This window comes from Salmo salar, chromosome ssa05 (assembly GCF_905237065.1).
Source record: "Salmo salar chromosome ssa05, Ssal_v3.1, whole genome shotgun sequence".
Classification (NCBI taxonomy): domain Eukaryota; kingdom Metazoa; phylum Chordata; class Actinopteri; order Salmoniformes; family Salmonidae; genus Salmo; species Salmo salar.
In genome coordinates this window covers 90,924,511-90,942,553 of record NC_059446.1, presented here as the reverse complement: position 1 = coordinate 90,942,553, position 18,043 = coordinate 90,924,511, and the positions used below count along the sequence as shown (strand labels likewise).

Here is an 18,043-nt window from a genome sequence, read left to right as displayed (position 1 = left end):
CTAAGGTCTAGGAGCACGAGGACAGACGCAGAGCCTCGGTCTGACGCCATTAAAAGGTCATTTATCACCTTCACAAGTGCAGTCTCAGTGCTATGATGGGGTCTACAACCAGACTGAAGGGTTTCGTTTATATTGTTTGTCTTCTGGAAGGCAGTGAGTTGCTGTGCAGCAGCTTTTTCAAAAATTTTGGAGAGGAATGGGAGATTCGATATAGGCCGATAGTTTTTCATATTTTCTGGGTCTAGGTTTGGCTTTTTCAAGAGAGGCTTTATTACTGCCACTTTTAGTGAGCTTGGTACACATCCGGTGGATAGAGAGCCGTTTATTATGTTCAACGTAGGAGGGCCAAGCACAGGAAGCAGCTCTTTCAGTAGTTTAGTTGGAATAGGGTCCAGTATGCAGCTTGAAGGTTTAGAGGCCACGATTATTTTCATCATTGTGTCAAGAGATATAGTACTAAAGCACTTTAGTGTCTCCCTTGATCCTAGGTCCTGGCAGGGTTGTGCAGACTCAGGACAACTGAGCTTTGGAGGAATACACAGATTTAAAGAGGACTCCGTAATTTGCTTTCTAATGATCATGATCTTTTCCTCAAAGAAGTTCATGAATTTATTACTGCTGAAGTGAAAGCCATCCTCTCTTGGGGAATTCTGCTTTTTAGTTAGTTTTGCGACAGTATCAAAAAGAAATTTCAGATTGTTCTTATTTTCTTCAATTAGGTTGGAAAAATAGGATGATCGAGCAGCAGTGAGGGCTCTTCGATACTGCACGGTACTGTCTTTCCAAGCTAGTCGGAAGACTTCCAGTTTGGTGTGGCACCATTTCCGTTCCAATTTTCTGGAAGCTTGCTTCAGAGCTCGGGTTTTTTCTGTATACCAGGGAGCTAGTTTCTTATGGCAAATGTTTTTAGTTTTTAGGGGTGCAATTGCATCTAGGGTATTGCGCAAGGTTAAATTGAGTTCCTCAGTTAGGTGGTTAACTAATTGTTGTCCTCTGACGTCCTTGGGTAGGCAGAGGGAGTCTGGAAGGGCATCAAGCAATCTTTGGGTTGTCTGTCACGGCTGTCGAAATGAGAAGAGGACCAAGGTGCAGCGTGTGTCGTTCCACATTTTATTTACACTGTGAAACTATGCAATACCTAAATAAACTGAAAGACAAAAACAACAAACCGTGACGCAGAGGTGAAACATACACAGCTCACTATTAATCTCCCACAAACCCAGGTGGGAAAAAAAAACCTACTTAAGTATGATCTCCAATTAGAGACAACGAGGAGCAGCTGCCTCTAATTGGAGATCATCCCAAACAAAACCAACATAGAAATACAAAACGAGAACATGAACATAGAAATACAAAACATAGAAAACACACCCTGTCACACCCTGACCTACTCTACCATAGAAAATAACATCTTACTATGGTCAGGACGTGACAGTACCCCCACCCCCCCCCCCCCCCCAATGGTGCGGACTCCGACCGCACCTAAACAACAACAAACCCCCCCCCCAAAAAAAACAAAAGAGGTGGGTAACTAATGCATATGGCGGCTCTGGTGCAGTACACATAAACTTATCCCGCAGATCCTCCAACAGAGGAGGCGGCTCTGGTTCGGGCGTAACCCCGCTCCGCCCACTGATCCTTCTGCTTCTGTGCCACCGGACCGTGGATCATCGCCGGAGGTTCCGGGCCGCAGGCCGCCGCTGGAGGTTCCGGGGCCGCAGGCCGTCGCTGGAGGTTCCGGACCGCAGGCCGTCTCAGGAGGTTCCGGACCGCAGGCCGTCTCAGGAGGTTCCGGACCGCAGTACGTCGCCGGAAGCTCTGGACTGGGAACTGTCGCCGGAAGCTCTGGACTGGGAACTGTCGCCGGAAGCTCTGGACTGGGAACTGTCGCCGGAAGCTCTGGACTGGGAACTGTCGCCGGAAGCTCTGGACTGGGAATTGTCGCCGGAAGCTCTGGACTGGAAATGCGCACTGGAGGCATGACGCGTGGGGCTGGCATAGGTGGCGCCAGACTAGTAACACGCACCTCAGGGTGAGTGCGGGGAGCAGGAACAGGACACCCCGGACTGGGCAGGCGCACTGGAGGCCTGATGCGTGGGGCAGGTATAGGTGGCGCCAGATTGGTAACACGCACCTCAGGGCAAGTGCGGGGAGCAGGAACAGGGCGTACCAGGCTGGATAGACTCACTGGAGGCCGGGTACGTGGGGCAGGCACAGGATATACTGGACCATGGAGGCGCACTGGAGATCTCGAGTGTAGAGATTGCACAACCCGTCCTGGCTGGATGCTTAATTTCGCCCGGCAAACGCGGGGCGCGGATACAGATCGCACTGGACTGTGAATGCGCACTGGCGACACAGAGCGCATCACCGCATAACACGGTGCTTGCTTCTTCACTTGCTCCCCACGGTAAGCTCGGGGAGTTGGCTCAGGTCTCCAACCTTGACTCTGCCAATCTCCCCGTGTGCCCCCCCAATGCTTTGGGGGGGGCTGCCTCTCGGGCTTCCGTCGTTGCCGTGACTCCCTCGCTGCCTCCACCTGCTTCTCCAGCAGGCTGTTGTATTTATCCAATACCTGCTCCCAAGTCCAGTCTATTCTTTCCTCCAACACCTCCAGAGGCCAGGATGCCATCTCCTCCCGGGCACACTGCTTGATCCTTATGTGGTGGGAGATTCTGTCACGGCTGTCGAAAGGAGAAGAGGACCAAGGTGCAGCGTGTGTCGTTCCACATTTTATTTACACTGTGAAACTATGCAATACATAAATAAACTGAAAGACAAAAACAACAAACCGTGACGCAGAGGTGAAACATACACAGCTCACTATTAATCTCCCACAAACCCAGGTGGAAAAAAATCCCTACTTAAGTATGATCTCCAATTAGAGACAACGACGACCAGCTGCCTCTAATTGGAGATCATCCCAAACCAAACCAACATAGAAATACAAAACTAGAACATGAACATAGAAATACAAAACATAGAAAAACACCCCCTGTCACGCCCTGACCTACTCTACCATAGAAAATAACATCTTACTATGGTCAGGACGTGACAGTACCCCCCCCCCCCAATGGTGCGGACTCCGACCGCACCTAAACAACAACAAACCCCCCCCCCAAAAAAAACAAAAGAGGTGGGTAACTAATGCATATGGCGGCTCTGGTGCAGTACACATAAACTTATCCCGCAGATCCTCCAACAGAGGAGGCGGCTCTGGTTCGGGGCGTAACCCCGCTCCGCCCACTGATCCTTCTGCTTCTGTGCCACCGGACCGTGGATCATCGCCGGAGGTTCCGGGCCGCAGGCCGCCGCTGGAGGTTCCGGGCCGCAGGCCGTCGCTGGAGGTTCCGGACCGCAGGCCGTCTCAGGAGGTTCCGGACCGCAGGCCGTCTCAGGAGGTTCCGGACCGCAGTACGTCGCCGGAAGCTCTGGACTGGGAACTGTCGCCGGAAGCTCTGGACTGGGAACTGTCGCCGGAAGCTCTGGACTGGGAACTGTCGCCGGAAGCTCTGGACTGGGAACTGTCGCCGGAAGCTCTGGACTGGAAATGCGCACTGGAGGCATGACGCGTGGGGCTGGCATAGGTGGCGCCAGACTAGTAACACACACCTCAGGGTGAGTGTGGGGAGCAGGAACAGGACACCCCGGACTGGGCAGGCGCACTGGAGGCCTGATGCGTGGGGCAGGTATAGGTGGCGCCAGATTGGTAACACGCACCTCAGGGCAAGTGCGGGGAGCAGGAACAGGGCGTACCAGGCTGGATAGACTCACTGGAGGCCGGGTACGTGGGGCAGGCACAGGATATACTGGACCATGGAGGCGCACTGGAGATCTCGAGTGTAGAGATTGCACAACCCGTCCTGGCTGGATGCTTAATTTCGCCCGGCAAACGCGGGGCGCGGATACAGATCGCACCGGACTGTGAATGCGCACTGGCGACACAGAGCGCATCACCGCATAACACGGTGCTTGCTTCTTCACTTGCTCCCCACGGTAAGCTCGGGGAGTTGGCTCAGGTCTCCAACCTTGACTCTGCCAATCTCCCCGTGTGCCCCCCAATGCTTTGGGGGGGGGCTGCCTCTCGGGCTTCCGTCGTTGCCGTGACTCCCTCGCTGCCTCCACCTGCTTCTCCAGCAGGCTGTTGTATTTATCCAATACCTGCTCCCAAGTCCAGTCTATTCTTTCCTCCAACACCTCCAGAGGCCAGGATGCCATCTCCTCCCGGGCACACTGCTTGATCCTTATGTGGTGGGAGATTCTGTCACGGCTGTCGAAAGGAGAAGAGGACCAAGGTGCAGCGTGTGTCGTTCCACATTTTATTTACACTGTGAAACTATGCAATACATAAATAAACTGAAAGACAAAAACAACAAACCGTGACGCAGAGGTGAAACATACACAGCTCACTATTAATCTCCCACAAACCCAGGTGGAAAAAAATCCCTACTTAAGTATGATCTCCAATTAGAGACAACGACGACCAGCTGCCTCTAATTGGAGATCATCCCAAACCAAACCAACATAGAAATACAAAACTAGAACATGAACATAGAAATACAAAACATAGAAAAACACCCCCTGTCACGCCCTGACCTACTCTACCATAGAAAATAACATCTTACTATGGTCAGGACGTGACATTGTCTGAGAATTTATAGCACGACTTTTGATGCTCCTTGGTTAGGGTCTGAGCAGATTATTTGTTGCGATTGCAAACGTAATAAAATGGTGGTCCGATTGTCTAGGATTATGAGGAAAAACATTAAGATCCCCAACATTTATTCCATGGGACAAAACTAGGTCCAGAGTAAGACTGTAGATATAATGGTAGGAAATATAGTGGAGGTGGCCAGTATGGTAGATATGATGGTAGGATCTATAGTGGAGGTGACCAGTATGGTAGATAGATGGTAGGAGATATTGTGGAGGTGGCCAGTATGGTAGATATGATGGTAGGATATATAGTGGAGGTGGCCAGTATGGTGGATATGATGGTAGGAGATATAGTGGAGGTGGACAGTATGGTAGATATGATGGTAGGAGTTATAGTGGAGGTGACCAGTATGGTAGATATGATGGTAGGAGATATAGTGGAGGTGACCAGTATGGTAGATATGATGGTAGGAGATATAGTGGAGGTGGCCAGTATGGTAGATATGATGGTAGGAGATATAGTGGAGGTGGCCAGTATGGTAGATATGATGGTAGGAGATTTAGTGGAGGTGGCCAGTATGGTAGATGTGATGGTAGGAGATATAGTGGAGGTGGCCAGTATGGTAGATGTGATGGTAGGAGATATAGTGGAGGTGGCCAGTATGGTAGATATGATGGTAGGAGATATAGTGGAGGTGACCAGTATGGTAGATGTGATGGTAGGAGTATTGTGGGGGTGGCCAGTATGGTAGATATGATGGTAGGAACTATAGTGGAGGTGGCCAGTATGGTAGATGTGATGGTAGGATATATAGTGGAGGTGGCCAGTGTGGTAGATATGATGGTAGGAGGTAGCTCGGCCTGGCTTCTTCCAAAACGTTTCAAAGGAGAGCATGTTCAGACCTGTCTTTGAAGAAGTGGTAGTCTCTCTGTCTGTCTGTCTGTCTGTCTGTCTGTCTGTCTGTCTGTCTGTCTGTCTGTCTGTCTGTCTGTCTGTCTGTCTGTCTGTCTGCCTGCCTGTCTTTGTCTGTCTGTCTGTCTGTCTGTCTGCCTGTCTGTCTCTCTGTCTGTCTCTGTCTGTCTCTCTCTCTCTGCTCCCTCTTGCGCAATCACTCTCTCTCACCAACAACTGGACAGAAATAATGTCACTATGTCTCTGTCTGAATCTCTGCACTGATTTTAGACATACCATACTTTCTCTCTCTCTCTTTTGCTCTCTCTCTCTCTTGCTCTCTCTCTCTCTCTCTCTCTCTCTTCCCCTCTCTTCCTGACTCTCTCTCTTCCTGACTCTCTCTTCCTGACTCTCTCTTTCTGACTCTCTCTCCTCCAAAAAAAAAAGTGATATCAAAGTACTGCCAGATAATCATTACAATGTAATTATCACACATGGATACATTATAATAACATTATTATAGGTAGTAGTGTAGTAGGATAATGTATCAAACATGTTTAATCCAAAACGTTGTATCATATATAATGTTGTTATGTTATGGCAGATCATGTCTCGCCCCATGTTTGTTTACTCAAACATAATCGTATTATCAGTTTGCGTAGGCCCGCTCTCAATGTTTGGCGCATAATTACAGGTTTGAGTAAAACTCCGCAGAGCGAGGGAGGGAGAGAGCGAGAGAGAGAGAGAGAGAGGGGAAAAAGTCCTGCCTCTGAAAAGATTTCCTGTTTCGCGACAGAAAACCCACGTCCATGCTCTGACTCGGCGTAGTGTGCCCTCAGCATTCACACAGAGATTCTTCAGCAGTGAGTCTACAGCTGCGCTGGAGAACGGTGTTTGGTGAAGAGAGCCTGCCTCTCGTAAAAGCGCGGCTCACAAACTTTTCAACGCTGCGTTCTTGACTTCCACAAAGCTTTCTCTTTATTAAACTTTGTATAGAAGCGGGAAACATTTTTAATGAACAACTGTGGACAATATATTTACTGTCATGGAGCGACGTGGATTTTCCTTACTTTGCTGGGGCACGATAGCTTCCCTGTTTATATCCGTTCTGGAACCGAGCGCAGTTGGTGAGTTAAAGTTCATCCTCTTGACACTTCTTTTACGAGCTGTGCAGTGACGTGAACAACTGTCATTTACCGTAACAACGAATTCTATAAATCCATTTTTTTGTTGTTGTTGTCATGACTAGCCTAATGTTTGCCATTTAAAATAAGTATAGCTTGTAAACACTCTGTATGAGATATTGGTATATGCGCTAAGAGAATGTCTCTTCAAAACAGCGCAACAGGTGACACTTCCACTAAACATTGCAGAGTTGAAGTTCCAGGATTTGAGGATAATATCATTAGATAATATAATTATAATATAATAACAATAATAATAAGAAGAAGAATAAATTATTAGATATTAGATATTATCATTAGAAAAATAAATACGATATGTTTGTATGCTAGGCTATAACCGACGTAAATGACGTTTATCCACCCATCTGTCTGTCTGTTTACCGTTTATGTGATGCATGGGACTTTATTAGGCTACACGTGGTATTTGTATAACACATCAACCCAATACTGAATCCAGCCTTGTACCACTTTTCTCTTGGTGTAATGATGCCTGTGTGTTAACATTACCTGTGTGTTTACGCATTTTCACTCACTTTGCAATCATAGGTGTTTAGTATGCCACGTAAATAAACTCTGGTCCACCCCATCACTGCCTTCCCTTACTACCATCCTACAGAGAACCCCCCTTCCCTTACTACCATCCTACAGAGAACCCCCCCTTCCCTTACTACCATCCTACAGAGAACCCCCCTTCCCTTACTACCATCCTACAGAGAACCCCCCCTTCCCTTACTACCATCCCACAGAGAACCCCCCTTCTCTTACTACCATCCTACAGAGAACCCCCCTTCCCTTACTACCATCCTACAGAGAACCCCCCTTCCCTTACTACCATCCCACAGAGAACCCCCCTTCCCTTACTACCATCCCACAGAGAACCCCCCTTCCCTTACTGCCCATCCCACAGAGAACCCCCCTTCCCTTACTGCCCATCCCACAGAGAACCCCCCTTCCCTTACTGCCCATCCCACAGAGAACCCCCCTTCCGTTACTACCCATCCCACAGAGAACCCCCCCCTTCCCTTACTACCCATCCCACAGAGAACCCCTCCCCTCCTCTTCTTCTCTTCCCCCTCTCCCCTTCCCCTCTTCCCCCTCTTCCCCTCCTCTTCCCCAGTCCTGTCCTCCTCTTCCCCCTCCCCTCTCCTCTCCCCCTCATCCCTCTCTCTTCCACTTCCCTGCTCTCCTCCTCTTTCCCCTCTCATCTCCCCCTCTCCCCGCCCCCTCTCCCCTTCTACTCTTCCCCCCTCTCCTCCTCTTCCCCCTCTCCCCTCCTCTTCCCCACTCCTGTCCTCCTCTTCCCCCTCTCCCCTTCTACCCTTCCCCCCCTCTCCTCCTCTTCCCCCTCTCCCCTCCTCTCCTCATCTCCCCCTCTTCCCTCTCTTTTCCTCTTCTTTCACCTCTCCTCTCCTCTCATGGAGAGGCCTATTTTCAACCTGGAAACCCCACATACTAGAGAACTGTGCAGCCCGGCCAGCATCCTATGTTGTGTCTCACACACACACACACACACACACACACACACACACACACACACACACACACACACACACACACAGTGCTGTTACAATCCAAGCCTGCCTCCTCCACAGTAAGTTGCTCAGAGCTCCTATAATACCAGATCACTCGTGTGTGTGTGTGTGTGTGTGTGTGTGTGTGTGTGGCGTGCGTGATGGTTTGTGTGCGTGTGTGTGTAGGAAGTCGCTAAGAGCAGTACCACATTTCTGACATGTAGCTGTCTAAACATCTGGCTGGATTCTGTTGTAGCTAGTGGTGTCCTGTTAGCTAGTGGTGCCCTGTTGGTATGTGGTGTCCTGTTAGCTAGTGGTGTCCTGTTAGTTTGTGGTGCCCTGTTAGCTAGTGGTGCCCTGTTAGCTAGTGGTGCCCTGTTAGCTAGTGGTGCCCTGTTAGCTAGTGGTGCCCTGTTAGCTAGTGGTGTCCTGTTAGCTAGTGGTGCCCTGTTAGCTAGTGGTGTCCTGGTGGTATGTAGTGTCCTGTTAGCTAGTGGTGTCCTGTTAGCTAGTGGTGTCCTGTTAGCTAGTGGTGTCCTGGTGGTATGTAGTGTCCTGTTAGCTAGTGGTGTCCTGTTAGCTAGTGGTGTCCTGTTAGCTAGTGGTGCCCTGTTAGCTAGTGGTGTCCTGTTAACGAGTGGTGTCCTGGTGGTATGTAGTGTCCTGTTAGCTAGTGGTGTCCTGTTAGCTAGTGGTGTCCTGTTAGCTAGTGGTGTCCTGTTAGCTAGTGGTGTCCTGTTAGCTAGTGGTGTCCTGTTAGCTAGTGGTGCCCTGTTAGCTAGTGGTGCCCTGTTAGCTAGTGGTGCCCTGTTAGCTAGTGGTGCCCTGTTAGCTAGTGGTGCCCTGTTAGCTAGTGGTGCCCTGTTAGCTAGTGGTGCCCTGTTAGCTAGTGGTGCCCTGTTAGCTAGTGGTGTCCTGTTAGCTAGTGGTGTCCTGTTAGCTAGTGGTGCCCTGTTAGCTAGTGGTGTCCTGTTAGCTAGTGGTGTCCTGTTAGCTAGTGGTGTCCTGTTAGCTAGTGGTGCCCTGTTAGCTAGTGGTGCCCTGTTGGTATGTGGTGCCCTGTTAGCTAGTGGTGCCCTGTTAGCTAGTGGTGCCCTGTTAGCTAGTGGTGCCCTGTTAGCTAGTGGTGTCCTGTTAGCTAGTGGTGCCCTGTTAGCTAGTGGTGCCCTGTTAGCTAGTGGTGCCCTGTTAGCTAGTGGTGTCCTGTTAGCTAGTGGTGCCCTGTTAGCTAGTGGTGCCCTGTTAGCATGTGGTGTCCTGTTAGCTAGTGGTGCCCTGTTAGCTAGTGGTGCCCTGTTAGCTAGTGGTGCCCTGTTAGCTAGTGGTGTCCTGTTAGATAGTGGTGCCCTGTTAGCTAGTGGTGTCCTGTTAGCTAGTGGTGCCCTGTTAGCTAGTGGTGCCCTGTTAGCTAGTGGTGTCCTGTTAGCTAGTGGTGCCCTGTTAGCTAGTGGTGCCCTGTTAGCTAGTGGTGTCCTGTTAGCTAGTGGTGCCCTGTTAGCTAGTGGTGCCCTGTTAGCTAGTGGTGCCCTGTTAGCTAGTGGTGCCCTGTTAGCTAGTGGTGCCCTGTTAGCTAGTGGTGCCCTGTTAGCTAGTGGTGTCCTGTTAGCTAGTGGTGTCCTGTTAGCTAGTGGTGTCCTGTTGGTATGTGGTGTCCTGTTAGCTAGTGGTGCCCTGTTAGCTAGTGGTGTCCTGTTAGCTAGTGGTGTCCTGTTAGCTAGTGGTGTCCTGTTAGCTAGTGGTGTCCTGTTAGCTAGTGGTGTCCTGTTAGCTAGTGGTGTCCTGTTAGCTAGTGGTGCCCTGTTAGCTAGTGGTGCCCTGTTAGCTAGTGGTGTCCTGTTAGCTAGTGGTGTCCTGTTAGCTAGTGGTGTCCTGTTAGCTAGTGGTGTCCTGTTAGCTAGTGGTGTCCTGTTGCTATGTGGTGTCCTGTTAGCATGTGGTGCCCTGTTAGCTAGTGGTGCCCTGTTAGCTAGTGGTGCCCTGTTAGCTAGTGGTGCCCTGTTAGCTAGTGGTGTCCTGTTAGCTAGTGGTGCCCTGTTAGCTAGTGGTGTCCTGTTGCTATGTGGTGTCCTGTTAGCATGTGGTGCCCTGTTAGCTAGTGGTGCCCTGTTAGCTAGTGGTGCCCTGTTAGCTAGTGGTGCCCTGTTAGCTAGTGGTGCCCTGTTAGCTAGTGGTGTCCTGTTAGCTAGTGGTGTCCTGTTGGTATGTGGTGTCCTGTTAGCATGTGGTGCCCTGTTGGTATGTGGTGTCCTGTTAGCATGTGGTGCCCTGTTGGTATGTGGTGTCCTGTTAGCTAGTGGTGCCCTGTTAGCTAGTGGTGTCCTGTTAGCTAGTGGTGTCCTGTTGGTATGTGGTGTCCTGTTAGCTAGTGGTGTCCTGTTAGCTAGTGGTGTCCTGTTGGTATGTGGTGTCCTGTTAGCTAGTGGTGTCCTGTTAGCTAGTGGTGCCCTGTTAGCTAGTGGTGCCCTGTTAGCTAGTGGTGTCCTGTTGGTATGTGGTGTCCTGTTAGCTAGTGGTGTCCTGTTAGCTAGTGGTGCCCTATGCCTGTTGGCTATGTGGTGTCCTGTTAGCTAGTGGTGTCCTGTTAGCTAGTGGTGCCCTGTTAGCTAGTGGTGCCCTGTTAGCTAGTGGTGTCCTGTTGGTATGTGGTGTCCTGTTAGCTAGTGGTGTCCTGTTAGCTAGTGGTGCCCTGTTAGCTAGTGGTGCCCTGTTAGCTAGTGGTGTCCTGTTGGTATGTGGTGTCCTAAACAACTAATTGACCGACGTAGGTTCAATTATCTGAATTCCATTCCGTTCTTTTTATTTTCTGTGAGCTCAATGTGCACACACACACACACACACACACACACACACACACACACACACACACACACACACACACACACACACACACACACACACACACAAAATTACACACACAAAAACACACACACACACACATTTATTTGGATACATCCATAACAATGAGCTAATGAGGTGATTTCACCTGGCGTAGACCATGTGTTCTCTCATCAGGACCCTGTTGTTCAGAGGAGCTAGCCAACAACACAGCTAAACGCAATCACTTCAAGCTGAAGCTGGAAAGACATGGAAAACAGCTGCATTTCATTAGACCCGTTTTCTATGACATTCATTTGTATATAGATCCATAAAAATGATGCTGATTCATGATTTCGACGGTCTGAGAATACTGCCTGCCTGTCTGTCTCATCCCAACTCCCGACCCCGACGTGTTCATTACCACCGGGACAGCTGGATATCGAATTTCAATATTGAAAACATTTTGCAAACATCAGAGAGACAGACAGCAAGGTTTATACAAATCTCCGCTGTTGAAAGAAACGTGAGATCATGTCTAGATGCTTTTTATAGTGGACATGAAGTTTTATAAATTGCCTGGCTGGGCTGATGAGACAGTGGATTGCAGCAGTCAGATGGAACAAAGTAGGTAGGCATTTTAATATCATAGATTTACCACCGGGTGGAATGTGGTTTTAACCAATCAGCGTCCAGGATTAGACCCACGCGTTGTACAACTTGTGTTGTTATACGCTGGGCTGCATGGACACCTGACCTCACAGACCTGCTGTCAGTGCTTTTAGTTAGTTTTAAAGGACTACAGATTGGTCAGGCTTACTGTGTCATGGCCTTCTGAGAGGGAGGTAGGGTGGGAAGGAGGGAGGGAGGGATGTGAATATGAGCCCATGTTTATAGTAACCTCTCACGGCCTTTACTCTGAGTGGAGAGAGAGAGATAGAGGGAGATATCTGAGAGAGAGCTCTGAGAGAGAGATCTGAGAGGGAGGGAGAACATAGAGGGAGAGCAGCAGATATATTCTGAGCGAGAGAGAGAGAGAGAGAAGAGAGAGAGAGCTCCCAAACATCTATTTAAGGAGGAGATGAAGAGAAGAGAGCAGGGGCCAGGGATCCTCCAAGTGGCTGCTGGGTATTTGTTTATTTGACCATATTAGTCTTGTCTTCTGCTAGTGGTGGTCGGCCACACTCTTAGAAAAAAAGGTGCTATCTAGGAACTAAAAGGGTTCTTTGGCTGTCCCCATAGGAGAACCCTTTGAAGAACCCTTTTTGGTTCCAGAGAGGGTTCTACCTGGAACCAAAAAGAGTTCTACCTGGAACCAAAAAGAGTTCTACCTGGAACCAAAAAGAGTTCTACCTGGAACCAAAAAGAGTTCTACCTGGAACCAAAAAGAGTTCTACCTGGAACCAAAACGCGTTCTCCTATGGGGACAGCCGAAGAATCCTTTTGGAACCCTTTATTTTCTAAGAGTGCAAAGGTCATCCCCTCATGGCTCGCCTCATCGAGCCCTTACGCCTGGACAGGGGTTTAGAGGGGAGTCAGAGGGGGAGGGAGAGACAGATATCAACCCCCTCCGTCTCCTCCTCCTAAAATATTGATGGATAGCGGTGTGTCACCTCATCGAGCCTTTACGCCTGGACAGGGGTTCAGGGAGAGAGATACAGAGAGGGGAGTCAAAGAGGGTGATATCTTTCAGGACGGGAAAGAGAGCAGTGGAGGGGGAGAGTTAGCGGGGGAGACAGTGGAATCTGAGGGGCAGAGATATCTTTTAGTTTAGGTGACAGTCAGGGGGAATGTGACTCCTCTCCTCTCCAGTTTAGGTGACAGTCAGGAGGAATGTGACTCCTCTCCTCTCCAGTTTAGGTGACAGTCAGGGGGAATGTGACTCCTCTCCTCTCCAGTTTAGGTGACAGTCAGGAGGAATGTGACTCCTCTCCTCTCCAGTTTAGGTGACAGGCAGGGGGAATGTGACTCCTCTCCTCTCCAGTTTAGGTGACAGTCAGGGGGAATGTGACTCCTCTCCTCTCCAGTTTAGGTGACAGTCAGGGGGAATGTGACTCCTCTCCTCTCCAGTTTAGGTGACAGTCAGGAGGAATGTGACTCCTCTCCAGTTTAGGTGACAGTCAGGAGGAATGTGACTCCTCTCCAGTTTAGGTGACAGGCAGGGGGAATGTGACTCCTCTCCTCTCCAGTTTAGGTGACAGTCAGGAGGAATGTGACTCCTCTCCAGTTTAGGTGACAGTCAGGGGGAATGTGACTCCTCTCCAGTTTAGGTGACAGTCAGGAGGAATGTGACTCCTCTCCTCTCCAGTTTAGGTGACAGTCAGGGGGAATGTGACTCCTCTCCTCTCCAGTTTAGGTGACAGTCAGGAGGAATGTGACTCCTCTCCTCTCCAGTTTAGGTGACAGTCAGGAGGAATGTGACTCCTCTCCAGTTTAGGTGACAGGCAGGGGGAATGTGACTCCTCTCCTCTCCAGTTTAGGTGACAGGCAGGGGGAATGTGACTCCTCTCCTCTCCAGTTTAGGTGACAGTCAGGGGGAATGTGACTCCTCTCCTCTCCAGTTTAGGTGACAGTCAGGAGGAATGTGACTCCTCTCCAGTTTAGGTGACAGTCAGGGGGAATGTGACTCCTCTCCTCTCCAGTTTAGGTGACAGTCAGGGGGAATGTGACTCCTCTCCTCTCCAGTTTAGGTGACAGTCAGGGAGGAATGTGACTCCTCTCCTCTCCAGTTTAGGTGACAGTCAGGAGGAATGTGACTCCTCTCCAGTTTAGGTGACAGTCAGGGGGAATGTGACTCCTCTCCTCTCCAGTTTAGGTGACAGTCAGGGGGAATGTGACTCCTCTCCTCTCCAGTTTAGGTGACAGTCAGGGGGAATGTGACTCCTCTCCTCTCCAGTTTAGGTGACAGTCAGGGGGAATGTGACTCCTCTCCTCTCCAGTTTAGGTGACAGTCAGGGGGAATGTGACTCCTCTCCTCTCCAGTTTAGGTGACAGTCAGGGGGAATGTGACTCCTCTCCTCTCCAGTTTAGGTGACAGTCAGGAGGAATGTGACTCCTCTCCTCTCCAGTTTAGGTGACAGTCAGGGGGAATGTGACTCCTCTCCTCTCCAGTTTAGGTGACAGTCAGGGGGAATGTGACTCCTCTCCAGTTTAGGTGACAGTCAGGGGGAATGTGACTCCTCTCCAGTTTAGGTGACAGTCAGGGGGAATGTGACTCCTCTCCTCTCCAGTTTAGGTGACAGTCAGGGGGAATGTGACTCCTCTCCTCTCCAGTTTAGGTGACAGTCAGGGGGAATGTGACTCCTCTCCTCTCCAGTTTAGGTGACAGTCAGGGGGAATGTGACTCCTCTCCTCTCCAGTTTAGGTGACAGTCAGGAGGAATGTGACTCCTCTCCTCTCCAGTTTAGGTGACAGTCAGGGGGAATGTGACTCCTCTCCTCTCCAGTTTAGGTGACAGTCAGGAGGAATGTGACTCCTCTCCTCTCCAGTTTAGGTGACAGTCAGGGGGAATGTGACTCCTCTCCTCTCCAGTTTAGGTGACAGTCAGGGGGAATGTGACTCCTCTCCTCTCCAGTTTAGGTGACAGTCAGGAGGAATGTGACTCCTCTCCAGTTTAGGTGACAGTCAGGAGGAATGTGACTCCTCTCCAGTTTAGGTGACAGGCAGGGGGAATGTGACTCCTCTCCTCTCCAGTTTAGGTGACAGTCAGGGGGAATGTGACTCCTCTCCAGTTTAGGTGACAGTCAGGGGGAATGTGACTCCTCTCCTCTCCAGTTTAGGTGACAGTCAGGAGGAATGTGACTCCTCTCCTCTCCAGTTTAGGTGACAGTCAGGGGGAATGTGACTCCTCTCCTCTCCAGTTTAGGTGACAGTCAGGGGGAATGTGACTCCTCTCCAGTTTAGGTGACAGTCAGGGGGAATGTGACTCCTCTCCAGTTTAGGTGACAGTCAGGGGGAATGTGACTCCTCTCCAGTTTAGGTGACAGTCAGGGGGAATGTGACTCCTCTCCAGTTTAGGTGACAGTCAGGGGGAATGTGACTCCTCTCCTCTCCAGTTTAGGTGACAGTCAGGAGGAATGTGACTCCTCTCCAGTTTAGGTGACAGTCAGGGGGAATGTGACTCCTCTCCAGTTTAGGTGACAGTCAGGGGGAATGTGACTCCTCTCCAGTTTAGGTGACAGTCAGGGGGAATGTGACTCCTCTCCTCTCCAGTTTAGGTGACAGTCAGGGGGAATGTGACTCCTCTCCTCTCCAGTTTAGGTGACAGTCAGGGGGAATGTGACTCCTCTCCTCTCCAGTTTAGGTGACAGTCAGGGGGAATGTGACTCCTCTCCTCTCCAGTTTAGGTGACAGTCAGGGGGAATGTGACTCCTCTCCAGTTTAGGTGACAGTCAGGGGGAATGTGACTCCTCTCCTCTCCAGTTTAGGTGACAGTCAGGGGGAATGTGACTCCTCTCCAGTGTAGGTGACAGTCAGGGGGAATGTGACTCCTCTCCCCCAGTTTAGGTGACAGTCAGGGGGAATGTGACTCCTCTCCTCTCCAGTTTAGGTGACAGTCAGGGGGAATGTGACTCCTCTCCTCTCCAGTTTAGGTGACAGTCAGGGGGAATGTGACTCCTCTCCTCTCCAGTTTAGGTGACAGTCAGGGGGAATGTGACTCCTCTCCAGTTTAGGTGACAGTCAGGGGGAATGTGACTCCTCTCCAGTTTAGGTGACAGTCAGGGGGAATGTGACTCCTCTCCTCTCCAGTTTAGGTGACAGTCAGGGGGAATGTGACTCCTCTCCAGTTTAGGTGACAGTCAGGGGGAATGTGACTCCTCTCCTCTCCAGTTTAGGTGACAGTCAGGGGGAATGTGACTCCTCTCCAGTTTAGGTGACAGTCAGGGGGAATGTGACTCCTCTCCTCTCCAGTTTAGGTGACAGTCAGGAGGAATGTGACTCCTCTCCTCTCCAGTTTAGGTGACAGTCAGGGGGAATGTGACTCCTCTCCTCTCCAGTTTAGGTGACAGTCAGGAGGAATGTGACTCCTCTCCTCTCCAGTTTAGGTGACAGTCAGGGGGAATGTGACTCCTCTCCTCTCCAGTTTAGGTGACAGTCAGGGGGAATGTGACTCCTCTCCTCTCCAGTTTAGGTGACAGTCAGGGGGAATGTGACTCCTCTCCAGTTTAGGTGACAGGCAGGGGGAATGTGACTCCTCTCCAGTTTAGGTGACAGGCAGGGGGAATGTGACTCCTCTCCTCTCCAGTTTAGGTGACAGTCAGGGGGAATGTGACTATGCCCCTAACCCCTGCTGTGGGTCTCTGTGGTATATTTCCTATCTGCCTGGTAGGATGATCAAATACCTGCTGATCTACTGCAGAACTAATGAAAATTCTTCTATGTTGTGTATTGTGCAAATCAATAAGGATGTCCTGGGGTCTCTGTGATGTGGTAAAGTGCCAATGTGGGGTCTACCTAGTGGGGTTGTCACATGTCTGGATGGATCCACTATGGCCTTGCAGTACAGTAGAAGTCTTTGCATCCCATCACATGTCTGGATGGATCCACTATGTCCTTGCAGTACAGTAGAAGTCTTTGCATCCCATCACATGTCTGGATGGAGACACTATGTCCTTGCAGTACAGTAGAAGTCTTTGCATCCCATCACATGTCTGGATGGATCCACTATGTCCTTGCAGTACAGTAGAAGTCTTTGCATCCCATCACATGTCTCCTGATGCAGGAATGTTGTATATTTTGAAGCTCAAAGAGGATGTTTTGATTTCTGGTGCGGGAGGAAACATGACAGGGAAGGACATTCTTTACATCCATTGTTTTCTGTACTTCCATTTCTATCCATGTCCCTGTGAGGAGTGTTTTATTTACCTCCATTTCTATCCATGTCCCTGTGAGGAGTGTTTTATTTACCTCCATTTCTATCCATGTCCCTGTGAGGAGTGTTTTATTTACCTCCATTTCTATCCATGTCCCTGTGAGGAGTGTTTTATTTACCTCCATTTCTATCCATGTCCCTGTGAGGAGTGTTTTATTTACCTCCATTTCTATCCATGTCCCTGTGAGGAGTGTTTTATTTACCTCCATTTCTATCCATGTCCCTGTGAGGAGTGTTTTATTTACCTCCATTTCTATCCATGTCCCTGTGAGGAGTGTTTTATTTACCTCCATTTCTATCCATGTCCCTGTGAGGAGTGTTTTATTTACCTCCATTTCTATCCATGTCCCTGTGAGGAGTGTTTTATTTACCTCCATTTCTATCCATGTCCCTGTGAGGAGTGTTTTATTTACCTCCATTTCTATCCATGTCTCTATGAGGAGTGTTTTATTTACCTCCATTTCTATCCATGTCTCTATGAGGAGTGGTTTTGGAAAGGAAAGACGCTGCACTAAAAAACAGTTTAGTACTAACTACTACAGTATGTTCCCTCACACAGACAGTACTAACATCCCCTCTACCTGACAGACAGTACTAACATCCCCTCTACCTGACTGTCTCTGACAGACAGTAGTAACATCCCCTCTACCTGACTGTCTCTGACAGACAGTACTAGCTTCTCCTCTACCTGACTGTCTCTGACAGACAGTACTAACATCCCCTCTACCTGACTGTCTCTGACAGACAGTACTAACATCCCCTCTACCTGACTGTCTCTGACAGACAGTACTAGCTTCCCCTCTACCTGACAGACAGTACTAACATCCCCTCTACCTGACTGTCTCTGACAGACAGTACTAACATCCCCTCTACCTGACTGTCTCTGATAGACAGTACTAACATCCCCTCTACCTGACTGTCTCTGACAGACAGTACTAACATCCCCTCTACCTGACTGTCTCTGACAGACAGTACTAGCTTCCCCTCTACCTGACAGACAGTACTAACATCCCCTCTACCTGACTGTCTCTGACAGACAGTACTAACATCCCCTCTACCTGACTGTCTCTGACAGACAGTACTAGCTTCCCCTCTACCTGACAGTCTCTGACAG

At 49.8% G+C, this 18,043-nt stretch overlaps 1 pseudogene; it reads left to right on the top strand.

The window, feature by feature from the left end:
- The first annotated feature begins 6,341 nt into the window (after nucleotides 1-6,341).
- Nucleotides 6,342-18,043, top strand: part of LOC123743223 (TGF-beta receptor type-2-like) — a 70,723-nt pseudogene continuing 59,021 nt past the window's right edge.